Here is a 16258-nt window from a genome sequence, read left to right as displayed (position 1 = left end):
CAGGTTGATGCTTGTTTCTGGCGTTAAACTCCAGCTAGGTGCTTGTTTCTGGCGTTTAACGCCAGCTTGATGCTTCTTTCTGGTGTTAAACGCCAGTTTGATGCTTCTTACTGGCGTTTAAACGCCAGTAAGTTCTTCCTCCAGGGTGAGCTGTTTTTAATTCTGTTTTTGATTTTTCAGTAGTTTTTGTGACTCCACATGATCATCAACCTAAAAAAAATAAAATAACAATAGAAAATAAATAAATATAATTAAATCACATTGGGTTGCCTCCCAACAAGCACTTCTTTAATGTCAATAGCTTGACAGTGAGCTCTCATGGAGCCTCACAGATATTTAGAGCATTGTTGGGACCTCCCAACACCAAACTTAGAGTTTGAGTGTGGGGGTTCAACACCAAACTTAGAGTTTGGTTGTGGCCTCCCAACACCAAACTTAGAGTTTGACTGTGGGGCTTTGGTTGACTTTGCAGTGAGAGAAGCTTTTCATGCTTCCTCTCCATGGTTACAGAAGGAGATCCTTGAGTTTTAAACACCAGGTTGTCCTCATTCAGTTGAAGGACTAACTCTCCTCTGTCCACATCAATCACAGCTTTTGCTGTGGCTAAGAAGGGTCTTCCAAGGATGATGGATTCATCCTCATCCTTCCCAGTGTCTAGGATTATGAAATCAGCAGGGATGTAAAGGCCTTCAACCTTTACTAACATGTCCTTTACTAGTCCATAAGCTTGTTTTCTTGAGTTGTTTGCCATCTCTAATGAGATTCTGGTAGCTTGCACCTCAAAGATCCCAAGTTTCTCCATTACAGAGAGTGGCATAAGGTTAATGCCTGACCCCAGGTCACACAGAGACTTCTCAAAGGTCATGGTGCCTATGTTACAGGGAATTAGAAATTTACCAGGATCCTGTTTCTTTTAAGGTAATTTCTGCCTATCCAATGCATTCAGTTCATTGGTGAGCAAGGGAGGTTCATCTTCCCAAGTCTCATTACCAAATAATTTGACATTCAGCTTCATGATTGCACCAAGGTACTTAGCAACTTTCTCTTCAGTAATGTCTTCATCCTCTTCAGAGGATGAATACTCATCAGAGCTCATGAAGGGCAGAAGCAGGTTGAATGGAATCTCTATGTTCTCTGTATGAGCCTCAGATTCATTTGGTTCCTTAAAAGGAAACTCCTTATTGGTCACTGAACGTCCCAGGAGGTCTTCCTCACTAGGATTCATGTCCTCCTCCTCCTCTCTGGGTTCGGCCACACCAAGTAAGGTTATGGCCTTGCACTCTCTTTTTGGATTCTCTTCTGTATTGCTTAGGAGAGTACTAGGAGGAGTTTCAGTGATTCTTTTACTCAGCTGGCCCACTTGTGCCTCCAAATTTCTGATGGAGGACCTTGTTTCATTCATGAAACTTAGAGTGCCCTTAGATAGATCAGAGACTATATTTGCCAAGCTAGATGGATTCTGCTCAGAATTCTCTGTCTGTTGCTGAGTGGATGATGGAAAAGGCTTGCTATTGCTAAACCTGTTTCTTCCACCATTATTAAAACCTTGTTGAGGCTTTTGTTGATCCTTCCATGAGAAATTTGGATGATTTCTCCATGAGGGATTATAGGTGTTTCCATAGGGTTCACCCATGTAATTTACCTCTGCTATTGTAGGGTTCTCAGGATCATAAGCTTCTTCTTCAGAAGATGCCTCTTTAGTACTGTTGGATGCAGCTTGCAATCCATTCAAATTCTGAGAAATCATATTGACTTGTTGAGTCAATATTTTTTTCTGAGCCAATATGGCATCCAGAGTATCAATTTCAAGAACTCCCTTCCTCTGAGGCATCCCATTACTCACAGGATTCCTTTCAGAAGTGTACATGAACTGGTTATTTGCAACCATGTCAACGAGTTCCTGAGCTTCTGTAGGCGTTTTCTTTAGGTGAATGGATCCACCTGCAGAATAGTCCAATGACATCTTTGATAATTCAGACAGACCATCATAGAATATATCCAGGATGGTCCATTCTGAAAGCATGTCAGAAGGACACTTTTTGGTCAGTTGCTTGTATCTCTCCCAAGCTTCATAGAGGGATTCACCTTCTTTCTATTTGAAGGTTTGAACATCCACTCTAAGCTTGCTAAGCTTTTGAGGAGGAAAGAACTTGGCTAAGAAAGCCGTAACCAGCTTATCCTAAGAGTTCAGGCTATCTTTAGATTGAGAGTCCAACCATATTCTAGCTCTGTCTCTTACAGTAAACGGGAAAAGCATAAGCCTGTAGACCTCGGGATCAACCCCATTGGTCTTAACAGTATCACAGATTTGTAAGAATTCAGTTAAGAACTGAAAAGGATCTTCTGATGGAAGTCCATGAAACTTGTAATTCTGTTGCATCAGAGAAACTAATTGAGGCTTTAGCTCAAAATTGTTTGCTCCAATGGCAGGGATTGAGATGCTTCTTCCATGTAAGTTGGAATTTGGTGCAGTAAAGTCACCAAGCATCTTCATTACATCTCCACCATTATTATTATTTTCGGCCATCTCTACTTCTTTTTCGAAAATTTCAGTAAAGTCTTCTTCAGAGTGTTGTGTTTTAGCTTCTCTTAGCTTCCTCTTCAGAGTCCTTTCATGTTTCGGATCAGCTTCAACAAGAATATTCTTGTCCTTGCTCCTGCTCATATGAAAAAGAAGGGAACAGAAAATAATAGGGATCCTCTTTGCCACAGTAAAGAGGTTCCTTTATGTGAGTAGAAGAGAAGAAAAAGAATTCGAACACAGAAAGAGGGAGAGGGTTCGAATTTTTAAGAAGAAGAGAAGTGTTAGTAGATAGATAAAATAATTAGAAAGAGATGAGGGGGAGAATTCGAAAATAAAATAAAATAAAAATATTTTTTTGTTTTTAATTTAAAATTAAAGTTAAAATTCGAAAATTAAAAGAGAAACAAAATAAAATTAAAATTTAAAACAATTAGTTAATTAAAAAGAATTTTGAAAAAGGGGTTAGTAGTTTTTGAAAATTAGAGAGGGAAAAGTAGTTAGGTGGTTTTGAAAAAGATAAGAATCAAAATAAAAAGTTAAGTAGTTAATTGAAAAAGATTTGAAAATCAATTTTGAAAGGATAAGAGGTTAGAAAAGATTTCGAAATTGATTTTGAAAAAGATGTGATTGACATTGAAAAAGATATGATTGAAAATAATTTTGAAAAAGATTTGAATTTAAAAAAATTTGATTTTGAAAATTGAAGTTGATTACTTGACTAACAAGAAACAAAAAGATATGATTTTAAAATTTAAAGATTGAACCTTTCTTACTAGGCAAGTAACAAACTTAAAATTTTTGAATCAATCACATTAATTGTTAGTAAAGATTTTGAAATTATGAAACCAAATAAGAAAAAGATTTTTGAAAATCAATTTGAAATTTTCGAAAATTATGAAATAAAAATGAAAATGATTTGATTTTTGAAAAAAAAGAATTGAAAAAGATAGAATTTTTAAATTGAAAATTTGATTTGACTCATAAGAAACAACTAAATTTTAAAAAGTTTTGAAAAATTCAAGTCAAATTTTCGAAAATTTATGAGAAAATAAGGGAAAGATATTTTTTTGATTTTCGAATTTTTAATGAAGAAAGAGAAAAACAACCCAAAGTCTCAAAACATGAAAATTATGAATCAAAACACATGATGCATGCAAGAACACTTTGAATGTCAAGATGAACACCAAGAACTTATTTTTGAAAATTTTTTAAGAAAAGAAAAACATGAAAGACACCAAACTTAGAAATTTTCAAACTTTGGACACTAACAAATTGAAAATGAATATGAAAAACAAGAAAAGACACAAAACATAAAAATGCAAAGATCAAACAAAGCAAATCGTCAAGAACAACTTGAAGATTATGAAGAACACCATGCATGAGTTTTCAAAAATTTTAATGAAATTAAAAAGATGCAATTGACACCAAACTTAAAATTCGCCACTAGACTCAAACCAGAAACATAAAATATTTTTGGTTTTATGGTTTTATTAATTTTTTTTGGTTGTTTTTTTCGAAAATTAATTGGAAAAAGAAAATTAAGGATTTCAAAATTTTTAATGAGAATTCTAGGAATCATTCAACGTTAGTCTAAAGCTCCGGTCCAGAAATTAGACGTGGCTCACTAGCCAGCCAAGCTTTCAGTGAAAGCTCCGGTCCAAAACACTAGACATGGCCAATGGCCAGCCAAGCTTCAGTAGATACAAATCAGGCATATAACAACTGATTAGATGAGAGTCCAAGGACTCTTTCCATGATAAGTGGAAGCCTCAGTCCAAAAATTTAGACATGGCTTGACAGCCAGCCAGGCTTCAACAGATCATGAAGAAACTCTAGAATTTATTCTTAAAAATTCTGAAGTCATAGAATAATTTAATTTCTAAATATAATTTTTTTTGAAAATTTTTCAAAAATAAAAGAATAAAAACAAAAAGCTTAAAATTAAAATAAAATTACCTAATCTGAGCAACAAGATGAACCGTCAGTTGTCCAAACTCGAACAATCCCCGGCAACGGCGCCAAAAACTTGGTGCACGAAATCCTGATCGTTCATTCCTTGGTAACGGCGTTAAAGACTTAATACGCACGTTCATAATCTTAGTTCTTTGTCACAACTTTGCACAACTAACCAGCAAGTGAACTGGGTCGTCCAAGTAATAAACCTTACGTGAGTAAAGGTCGATCCCACGGAGATTGTCGGCTTGAAGCAAGCTATGGTCACCTTGTAAATCTCAGTCAGGCAGATTCAAATGGTTATAGAGTTTTAATAATTAAAAGAAATAAAACATAAAATAGGATAGAGATACTTATGTAATTCATTGGTAAGAATTTCAGATAAGTGTCTGGAGATGCTTAGTTCCTTCTGAATCTCTGCTTTCCAACTGCTTTCATCCAATCCTTCATACTCCTTTCCATGGCAAGCTGTATGTTGGGCATCACCGTCATCAATGGCTACATCCCGTCCTCTCAGTGAAAATGGTCCAAAATGCGCTGTCACCGCACGGCTAATCATCTGTCGGTCCTCAATCATACTGGAATAGGATTCAGTAATCCTTTTGCGTCTGTCACTACGCGCAGCACTCACGAGTTTGAAGCTCGTCATAGCCATCCCTTCCCAAATCCTACTCGGAATACCACAGACAAGGTTTAGACTTTCCAGATCTCAAGAATGGCCACCATTAATTCTAGCCTATACCACGAAGACTCTGATCTTAGATCAGGAGGCTAAGAGATATGCATTCAAGCTTGTTTGCATGTAGAACGGAAGTGTTTGTCAGCCACGCGTTCATAAGTAAAAATGATGATGAGCGTCACATAATCATCACATTCATCATGTTCTTGTATGTGAATGGATATCTTAGAGAAGAAATAGGCTTGAATTGAATAGAAAAACAATAGTACTTTGCATTAATTCATGAGGAACAGCAGAGCTCCACACCTTAATCTACGGTGTGTAGAAACTCTATCGTTGAAAATACATAAGTAAAAATAGGGTAGACATGGCCAAGTGGCCAGCCTCCCATGGAGGTCTCAGAATGTAAAAGTTACATAATGTGTTCCAGAGATTTTTAACACAATAGTAAAAAGTCCTATTTATACTAAACTAACCCCTTTTCCATGCGAAACCCTACCCGTCGCGCCCCATAACCCCCCTTCTTCTTCTCTTCTCTGCAACTCCCTCCCTCCTCTGCAACCACCACCACCGCACCCAACCACCCAGCTCCGACCACCGCAATTGCCGCACCACCGCCGACCACCCGAACCCGCCGCGACACCCATCCCCCCTCTCTTCTTTCTTCCCTTCCATCCTCCTCTGCCACTGCCCCCCCCCCCCCCCCCCCCCGCGGCCAGCGCCGACCACCATGCCACCAACGCCGCCTCCCACCACCACAACGCTCACCTACCTCCCTTCTAACCCACCCGCCACCATTAACCCCAAACCGAAGCCCCCTGCCACCGCCCCTGCTCCACCACCGCGCCGCCGTGCTCCCTCCCAGCGCCGCCGTATCACCACCACCATCTCTCTGCCCTCACCTCTGTTCATACACATACCAGGTTCTGCCGAACGCCAAATTCTCTATCACTTGTAGTTATTTGCTTATTTTTCAGATTATGTTCGAATTAGGCTAGTTAGAGATGCATGTTTGTAGTGGATATTAGGTAGTTAGGTAGCTAGGATGTCATTAGTGGATTTAGGCCTGATAATTGCGCCGTTCTTGTTACTTGTTTTATCTATTTCGCGATTCTGATTTTGCTGTGATGTTCATATTGTTCATACATTGTTCTTGCTGCTGTTACACTGCTCTTTCATGTTCATGTTATTTGTGTCTATTTGCAGCTCTACTTAAATTCATATGAACTGTTTTTCTTGTTGTTTATTACCCGGGAATGTCCAATTTTCACTACAAGAAAAATGGCCTATGGCCATGCTTTTTTTTGCCACGCTTTAAAAGCGTGGCCAAAAGTGGTCAATGGCCATGCTTTTATTAGGGTAGCAATTGAAGAGAGATTTGGCCACGTTTTTTTTGCTACTCTTCAAAAGCGTGGCGAAAAAAGTCAATGGCCATGCTTTTATGAGGGTGGCATTTGATTAGAGATTTGGCCACGCTTTTTTTTTGCTACACTTAAAAAGCGTAGCCATAGAGAGAAACAGGCACGCTTTTAAAGCGTGGTGACAGAGTTTCATTATTGGGTCATTTTAAAAGCGTAGCCATTTCCTACAAGTCTTTTGGCACGCTTCAAAAGCGTGGCCAAAAGGTTCCAAAGGAAAAAAAAACGTTTCAATTAAGTGCCTTCGAAATGACCTTGACTTACACAATTGGCACACCCTCTCTCTTCGAAACTTCATCTTTCTCCATCTTCATGGTGCACTGGCCGTATCCCGTTTCTCCCTCTTTCAAAGAACCTAAACCCTAACTCGTTCAGATGGCAGCGGTTAACCCTCTCTTCATTATCCCTCACCCTAAACACTGACGATTAACTTTCTCTTCAGCACTCCAAAGAAAATCGAAGAACCCTAGCACTCCGTGACGAACCACAGCACTCTGCGAAGAACATCGCCGATGCCGCAATGCCTCCGTCGATGCTCCCTTCACTGCCGCTCCCTTATTCGCTGCAAACCCCTAACCCCTTTCCATTTTTCACTGGGCTATCGAGCCAGTAGGTAGCAGCGTCTTCATCCTCTGCGCCCTCCATCGTCGAGTCCCGTCTAGCCATCGTCGTGCAGTGCCTCTCCCTTTCTGACGGCCACCACGTCTTCCTCCACTTCCTACACTACAGTCCTTTCAACACAGAGCTAGGGATTGGACATTGCAAGGTTCATGGAAACTTCACAACTTTGAACTTCTGTATTTCCAATTTTTTTTCTTCTTTTCATCATTCTCACTCTTCGATCTCTCCAAGAATCTCATTCTCCTCTCTTCCTTCAGTGATTCAAAGGAGTTTTGCTTCGAATTTTTTTCCTTTTTCCCAGTGAGGGTTTTTGTGTTACGGAGAGAGCGAGAGAGAGAGAGAGAGAGAGAGAATGATGATGAAGCCTCTGACTCAGGTTGGTTCTTGATTTTTTTTGTCTGATTTTTCATTGCTTCTATTTGTTTTTCTGTTCTGTTCTTGAGTTAATTCTAGTCTGTTCCTAAGTATTTCAGTTCTTGATTTTTGTTATAATTTTTAATTTTTCTTGATTCTTGGTTGGCATATTTTCTGTAGTTCTCTAGTATTCTATTGGCTGCTATTCTTGATTCTTGATTTTTGTTATGATTTTTTAATGCTTCTATTTTTTTCTGTTCTGTACTTGAGTTGATTCTGTTCTTGATTTTTGGTTCTTGATTTTTCACTGCATCTATTTTTTCATTGATCGATTCTGCTCTTGATTTCTGTTCTTGTATTTTGTCTGCATCATTTTTTCACTGCCAGTTTCTCTTCTGTTCTTGATTCTTGATTTTTGTTGATTTTGAATTTGTTTTCTAACTTTTGGACAAATACTGTGCTGATTTCACTGTCTACATAATGCATTGGCAATTTCTTTGGAGTTATGTTAAGTTTATAGCCTCTAACGGATAAGTGAATCTTCCCTCTAATTTACCTCATGTTTTCACTTAGAAAGTTAATCCATACATATATATCCACCAAGAAATTCTAGTTATGTCTTTCAACATTATAATGGGAAGTTCCATGGATAGGTTCATCTATCTTTTAACTATTGTAAAATATTCTTAGGTAAAATACTTTTATTTATGAATAATAATAGAATGTCATGATACCTCTATGATTTTTCTGTCTTGTTTGCCATCAGTTGACTTAGCTAGAGAACTTGTAATATCATGTTATTTTAAAAAACATGTAATGTGCTGCATATCAAAGATGGTTTCTATATGTATTTTGTAAAAACCATCATTCTAATATAATGGTTTGGTTATTTAGGTCCTGCTCAGTCAGTGGTTTGGGAAGCCATGGTGCCTTCCAAAAAGGGACTTGTGTGGGTTGTCCTAAGGCTTCTTCTGTTGAGAAGCTAACAAAAGACTTATGCACTAGTTAATTGATGAGCAATGATATCAATGATGTAGTTAATTGAGCAAAACATCTCTTTACAAAACATCATATTCATATTTTTCTACATTTGATTTCCAGGGTTTCTACAATGCAAACAAATTTGCCAAGCTTGTGAGAAGAAGAGAGTTCATGGCCAGCGCCGCTGAGGGAACCACCGGGGCTCTTACCTGCGGCACTTGTAGCTGCCATAGAAACTTCCATAGAAGAAAGGAACTAGCTGCACCATCCAGGTAGCTGCTACCTCGTTTCTTTCTTTCTTAACACAAACATGGATACTTCAATTCTACTTAGCTTCTAAAATTAAACAAAATGTTTGAAACTACTACTGTTTCAATTATCTAGTTTTATTATTATTATTCAATTGTGGGGATTCTTGTTTTGTTATTGTTAAAGTGGGGTTTGATTTATTGATGGGGCTCATCAATGTGTAGAGTTCCATTTTGCTTTGTTGTATGTTAAAATTTAATAGAAAAGTGTGGGCTTAAATGAGAGTGTTTATTTTTAGGCAGGACTATTATTATGATAAAACAAATTAAATATATATGGTGGGGATCCTAGATTCTTCGGGGAAATGTTACTTTAAGTAGCCATCATTTTGTAGTTCTATTCACGCTTTTGTCCTAAAGTAAGACCAAATTAAAATTTAATGGCAAATTTGAATTTCTGATGAAAGAAATAATTAACTTATCCCAAGCTTGATGTTATGAGAAAACTATCAATCAACAACTTGATCCTTTATCCCAACTCTAATAATATGTATTTGGATGGTAATTAACTTATCCCAGCTTGAATGTTTTTTTTCTATTTTCCTTCAATTCTGAGTTAGGTGCAGGCTCCAGCTGTGCAAATTCAAGAGCAAATTGTTTAATTAGTAATTGATTTTTTATGTCTTATTTTAAAGATTCAGACTATGTATTTAATTATTTTTCCCCTCTAAATACTATTTAGTTATAATTTGTATTTTTGCTACTTTCCTAAGAAAATCATTTACAAATTATCACTAAATTTGACATACACTTATATTATATCAATTTATATTTCATTAAAAAAAAGTATCTTCTTTTTGGGCTATTATTTGCTTGGTACTATGTTTAATAGAGGGAGGGGCTGAATTTAATGAAAGTCATAAGTCTCATGAGAGGAGCAATAATAAGATACCACTAGTTTAGATGGTTGGATATTTATTGTAGCTCAAATTCAATATTGCATTATAAGAATATTCTATCTTGCATGTTCTTATCTTATAACTTACTTCCCTGAACTTAACAGTGCAGTTAAAAACTGAAATTTGGTTCAGCCATCAATTTACTAAGTTTAGCTTTTGTGTTTTTTCATTGATCGAGCTTGTTCCCTAAGATTGTGTTGGAGTTCTAGCACTGTTAGTATTTCAAATTAGTTCATGATTACTTCAATTTGTACTATTTTGTTCGCTTTAGTATTAATCTTTGATTTGGCTTTATAATATGACTAGTTGAGCTGTTTATGTAGCCTTATATTAAGTTGAAAGTGAGGAAGTTTTGTCTAGTTGGTCTAAACAGAACACAACAAGGTTCATTCTCTTACCGTGCCTTCATTCTTAATCCACTAAGTTATACATAATATTTTACTGATTAATTGTTTTTTTCCCTGGAAGAGTCATATTTATTGTTCTATTATTCTAGATGTTCAAAACTTTGGTGCTTATATTTGTTTATCCTATTTAGTAGAACCAGTGCGGGCCTAGGGGAAGCGAGGCATTACCTGCTGGTATAGTGTCCAGTACTTCCAACTTTGAAACACGACCTCTATGGGATATTCCTGCCGTAAGGAAGAAGCATCATCAGCGGAGACAAGTTGTAAGTTTCAGTCAGTCATGAATAACTGAGTAAATATGATAATATAAAATTTTTACAGGACATTAAAATTAAGCTCTTTAATAAATGTGCTCATATACGAGGCCAAGATACTTAGGCAAGTGTCCATAATTAAAATTGAAATCATTTTGGAGATACCCTGCTCTGTTTGAGTTGGGCAAGATCACCACCATATACTGATATGGGAGTGTTTGGATAGATATCTTTTAAAAGTTTGTCCTCTCCTTATAGATGTATTTTTATTCTTTATTGTTTGTGTTTGAAGTTATTGATATAGCTTACATAATCTTTTTAATTGACACTTCAATGGCATGAAACATGTATCATGATATAATAGTTTTAGTTACTTTTCATTTCTTTATAGTATGCCTGACTTGCTTATACTTTATTAGAAGGAGGTAAACATGACTAGAAACTTGGAGTTTAAGAGTTCCATCAGCTTGTTGCAACCCAATTAATTCTGCCCTTAAGTTTGACTATAATCTTTGATGAAAGTGCAGCCTTTTGGTTAATATTGTGTTCTGCTATGGATATTTGTGTTATTTTATTAATCTACATTTGCTATTGTGCTTTTAGATATTCTCTCTTGTCAAAGTTGGGTTGTCCCAGAATTGATGAAAAATGAGTAATTTCTTACAATTAGCCTTTCTAGATTGTCTTACAATTCCTGTGCTTTTGGTTGCAGGCATATGTGGAAAAGGTTCACAAGGCCTAGTGAATGCAGTTTAGAAAATTTAGCCACTTAATTTGTGGATTCTATTTTAGGAATTGTTATTTATTGTCTTAGATGTGTATTATGTTTCCTTACACCCAGATTTTTGTTTTAAGATGAGGACATTTTCCTTTGGGATAAGGACCTTGGAGTTTAAGAGTTCCACCCAGATAAGAATGTTGAAAACCATCTATGATTTCTGAAAATTAGAAAAAATATTTGATGCTCTTAGATTGTTTAATTAAAAACAAAATTGGTGGAAATTACTTCTGTTTTATTTTTTTTAAATGGACACTCCTATAATGTTACAAAATTTTAATGATTCTCAAATGATTTTTCAGTTATATATGTATCATTAAAAGTGAAGGGCTGGAGATTTCACAACCAGCACTTGATCCTCAACATTCTGAAAGGTCTTGCTGTGGAGATTTCACAACCAGCTTTGGAGATTTTTCAGTTACTTACTGTGCTTAGAACTGGGCTTCGACTTTCTTGGTATCCAAATTGAAAGGTCTTGCTGAGAGAAAAAAGCTAGAGGACTTGACAATTGGTCCAGTTCTCACTGTAAGTACATGTCTTTGATTTTGTTAAATTTAAAATTAAAATAAGTGTTGGCAGCTTCATACAATTGTGTATTATTCTCCCTAAGATATGATTTGTAGAGAGAGAACTACTCTTGAGTGCAGTAAGTGAGAAGATATGAACGAACTCTAGAGTTAATTGAAATAAGTTATACATAACTATTCTAGTGTAAATAGAGAAAATTAAATAGAAGAAAAGCATAGCTTAACGAAAAGCTTTTTAAGATGCATATACTCACAATCATGTTCTTACATACTTTTGGTTGTTGTTCTTGCAGAAGGACATACAAAATTGGAGGTTGTGATTTAAGCAGCATTGCTCCTCCTTGTACTAGGTAAAGTTTCCGTAATAAGTAATTCAATTGGCTTTCTCTTTACTTTCCTAGACATGAAGGAAGATTATCTATTTTCCTCAGGTGGATTGAAATGATGGCTCCTATTTTCTCAAGAGCTGCATGGCATTGCGTTTGGTATATGATCCAGGTGGATTGAAATGATGGCTCCTGGATTAGTAATATGTAATTCAAGTATGGTAGCTTGCTTAGAATCTTCGTTAGCTTGGGTACTAGTAGTGTTTTTTTGTTTCATTAAAAACTAGTGGTCTCTTTTGTAACTTCCTTCTGATTCTAAAATTTTTTCTCTTATGTAATAATATGTAAAGGAAGTAGATAATGTAATAGTTGTTGTAATGATTTTGATTTTTGGTATTTTGTTAGAGCATGTCATGTGATCAATCACACTATATTTGGTGACAAGTTTATAAATATTGGATTAGTTGATTTAAAATTAATGGTTATTGTATAAATTTTACAATTATCTATGAATTTTATAAGATTTTATTACAAAGATTAGAAAAAGAACAATAGAACCTGAACAAAGTTATAGCTACGCTTTAAAAGCGTAGCCATATCTCTTGCTATTGGCACGCTTTAAAAGCGTAGCCATATCTTTTGCTACTGGCACGCTTTAAAAGCGTAGCGATATCTCTCGCTGTTGGCACGCTTTAAAAGCGTAGCCGTATCTCCAGCTATTGGCACGCTTTAAAAGCGTACCGATATCTTTCACATACGGCCACGCTTAAAAACGTGGCAATAGATAAAAGCGTGGCGACAGAAAAAGCGTGGCCATAGGTTACCAAAGGCGTGGCGATAGAGCAACCGGCACGCTAGCAGTTGTGACCCTTTCAAAAGCGTGCCGGTTGCTCAAAAAGCGTGGCGAAAAGCTATCGCTACGCTTTTTTCAACTTTTTGCCACTCTTTAAAAGCGTAGCAAAATCCTGGTTTTCTTGTAGTGTTTAGCTGGAATGCTGCCCAATTTTTTGTAAATTATTTTCATGTATTAAGTTTGGAAACTTCATATTTTGCCTTACTTGGCTACAATCAAACCAATTCATGACTGCTTGGGCTAGCATTCTTATTCCTTTTGGACCCCCTAGTTAATAACTTGCACTATTGATGATTTCATGTTAGTTTTGCAACTTTTCTATCCTTCTGCATTATCATCAATAACCTGATGTTTTTGCTTGAATATGAGTTGATTAATCTTTAAATTTGTGAATTTCTTGTTACCTAGGAAACATTTATCATACCACTTACTTTAACTTTCTTTCTCCTAACTCACTGCTTTCCACTTTCCAACCTCTTTTTCACTCCTAACCATTTTATCCTTCAAACTTCTCTTTTCGGTTTTTAACTAACTACTTTAACTTTTTAACTCAAGGCATGATTATTGTTTTTCCTAATTAACATGAATTCTACTTATATTATATTTTGGATTGTTATTTTTCATCTCAGATTTTTAACTCAAATACAGTCCATAATGCACATATACTTAACTCATTTCATAATTCTACTGCTCTTTTGCCACTGTGTGCTTATATTGCTATTATTCTATTTGCCTACTTGTTTTCTTGCTTTGTTCTTCAATTATATCCTGGAATTTCTGCTTTTCAGGATGTCTGACCCGCAGCGCAAAGGAAAAGGCAAAGCAACCACTGGCAAAGAAAAAGAGGCGAATCCTTTATGTCCATCCTCGACATTATGCATGACGACTCCTGGCGGGAAAAGCACTTTAACCCGTAGGAAAAGGCTGACCAGCTCCTCACTGCCTATGATCCAGTTAAATTTACAAAAAGATACTGTGAGCTAAAGTATCCAGTGTTTGCCACTTCCAGGAACCTGTACTTGGAGAGAACTCTAAAAATTCCAGAAGAACTACTGCAGTACACCTCCGAACAGATAAAACAGAGAGGCTGGTTCTTCTTGGAGAGAAACTTGACAGAGGTCAATGCTTCCTGGGTCAGAGAGTTTTACAGTAACTATTTCAAGACTTTCCTGGATGCAGTGCACCTCAGAGGGAAACAGATTTTACTCACTGAGGAAGCCATTGAGGACATCCTCCACCTTCAGCCTAAATCAGATCAGCCTGACGGTTACCAAAAGGCTGAGGAGGATATGCACTTTATGAGATTTGACTGGGATATTGTCAAGCAGAGAATAGCCCTTGATCCTACTGTCCCATGGGTCATGGGAAAGAACACAGTGGTGCCTAAGGGAATCAAGCTGATTTACCTGAATGATGAGGCTCGGCTTTGGCACCAGATTCTGAGCAACTATGTGATGCCGAGCACTCATGAGACAGAGCTGCCCGCTGCTATGATCACCCTCATCTGGTGTGTGATGGAGGGTAAGGACCTGTATCTTCCACAATTCATCCGGTATTACATGGCCAGGGTCCATGTCAAAGGCATCCTCCCTTTCCCTTATCTGGTTACCCAGCTAGGCCGTCGAGCTGACGTGCCTTGGGAGCTTGCTGATGAGAAGCCACTTGCTGCGGACTACAAGAAGATTATCCCTCACAGTAGGAAGTTTCAGGCTTTAGGCCACAAACCCCCATTCCTCACCGCTTCTGATGAGACAACCACACCTTCAGCTGCCCTTTCTTCATCCACCGCTGCACCAGCTACCACTACTACCCCTCCACCTGCCTCCGAGCCTATTTACCACCTCGTGTACCGCCTATTTCAGCAGTTGGACCAGATGGAGCGCCGCAACCGGCGGCGATATGAGAGATCTGAGCGTCGCAACAAGCGACGCTACGAGCACCTCAAGTTGATGATCCGATCCGGCGGCGACATCCCCTCCGAGCCTGACACACCATTAGAGCCATCTGAGGAGGAAGTGGACGAGCATGAGGAGGAGACATATGCACAGAGAGAGGCTGAGCAGGCTGGAACAGAGCAGGCTGCGCCACATCATGAGGAGCCACACCAGATTCAGGCCGTAGACCCAGAGATCCCTCTACAGTCAGCGCTTCCACTGCAGCAGACAGATCCTCCTACACTTATCCAGTCTACAAACCCTCAGGCCACCACAGAGACACCAGTAGCCCATCCTTCCGGTGATGGCACTTCTTCACACCTAGCTTGAGTGAGCATCGAGGACGATGCTATATTTTAAGTGTGGGGAGGTCGCCATCCCTGGGCTATCTTTTTGGTGAACCACTACAGACTCTTTTTATCTTATTTTGTTTATTTTTCTATATTTTTTATCTTTATTTTTATTTTTTCAGTACTTGCACATTGTTCTTTTGCTGTATTTTTACTTTATTTCCGCATTTTGCACTTTAGTTTATATCTTAGACATTTAGTTTAGTTTGCAATTCTAAACTTATTAGTTATAGAATATGTGGATTAATTAGTATAGTTTACCCTTTTATCATATATTAAGTTTGGTTTAATTGAAAATAAAAGGAAGTAAACTAGAGACTTTAACAGAATCAAACATCCACACACCTTGTATATATAGCATAACATGTTAGTTAGTTAACAACATTTCATCAAGGAGGAACACTAATATTTTAAGGACCACCCTAATATTTACATTGAGAATAATGGGAACTCTTAATTTCTACTTGCATGACATACATAACTGATATATGATTTTTGAGCTGGAGAACACACAGCCTGTGAGTTTTGAGCTTAATTTTATGGTTACATTCAAACCATAAATTTCATTCCTGTGTGTCTTGCCCTTCTTTTTCATTCTGATGTTCTTTACTTTGTTTTAATCTATATGTCCAGTATAGAATATAGATACATACCAAGAGATGATTGAGGCCATCATTTGAATTTTTCCTCACTTATCCTAAATTAGCCTACCTTTTACATCACCCTTGTTAGACCCCTTGAGCTTTTTAATCCCCTCTTGTTCTATAACCACATTACTAGCCTTAAGCAGAAAAACAAAATAAAAATCCCAAGTTGAATCCTTGGTTAGCTTAAGATAAATATTGTGTACAATTTAAGTGCGGGAAATTTTGTGGGAACATGGGGTGATAGAAATAAAGTAGGAATTCAAAAAGAATAAGTTGTTTCAAAAAAAAAATTTACCATGTGCATTGATGAAAAAAATAAAATAAAATAAAATAAAATATTTTCAGTATTTAAATAAGGGGATACAAAAAATTCCCCAATTGTAAAATAAAAATCAATACACATGGGTGATGCCAGGGCATCTTGGCCAGTTTCACTGACCTTTTC

At 37.2% G+C, this 16258-nt stretch overlaps 1 non-coding gene across 1 annotated transcript; it reads left to right on the top strand.

The window, feature by feature from the left end:
• Window positions 1-2017: 2017 nt before the first annotated feature.
• On the top strand, window positions 2018-2125 carry LOC112725079 (small nucleolar RNA R71). Its single transcript, XR_003164208.1, has one exon. It is a non-coding gene; the product is annotated as a small nucleolar RNA R71 (small nucleolar RNA).
• Window positions 2126-16258: the final 14133 nt, after the last annotated feature.

This window comes from Arachis hypogaea, chromosome 11 (genome assembly GCF_003086295.3).
Source record: "Arachis hypogaea cultivar Tifrunner chromosome 11, arahy.Tifrunner.gnm2.J5K5, whole genome shotgun sequence".
Classification (NCBI taxonomy): Eukaryota; Viridiplantae; Streptophyta; class Magnoliopsida; order Fabales; family Fabaceae; genus Arachis; species Arachis hypogaea.
Note: the sequence above shows the minus strand (reverse complement) of the source record. Positions and strands in the feature narration are given on the sequence as shown.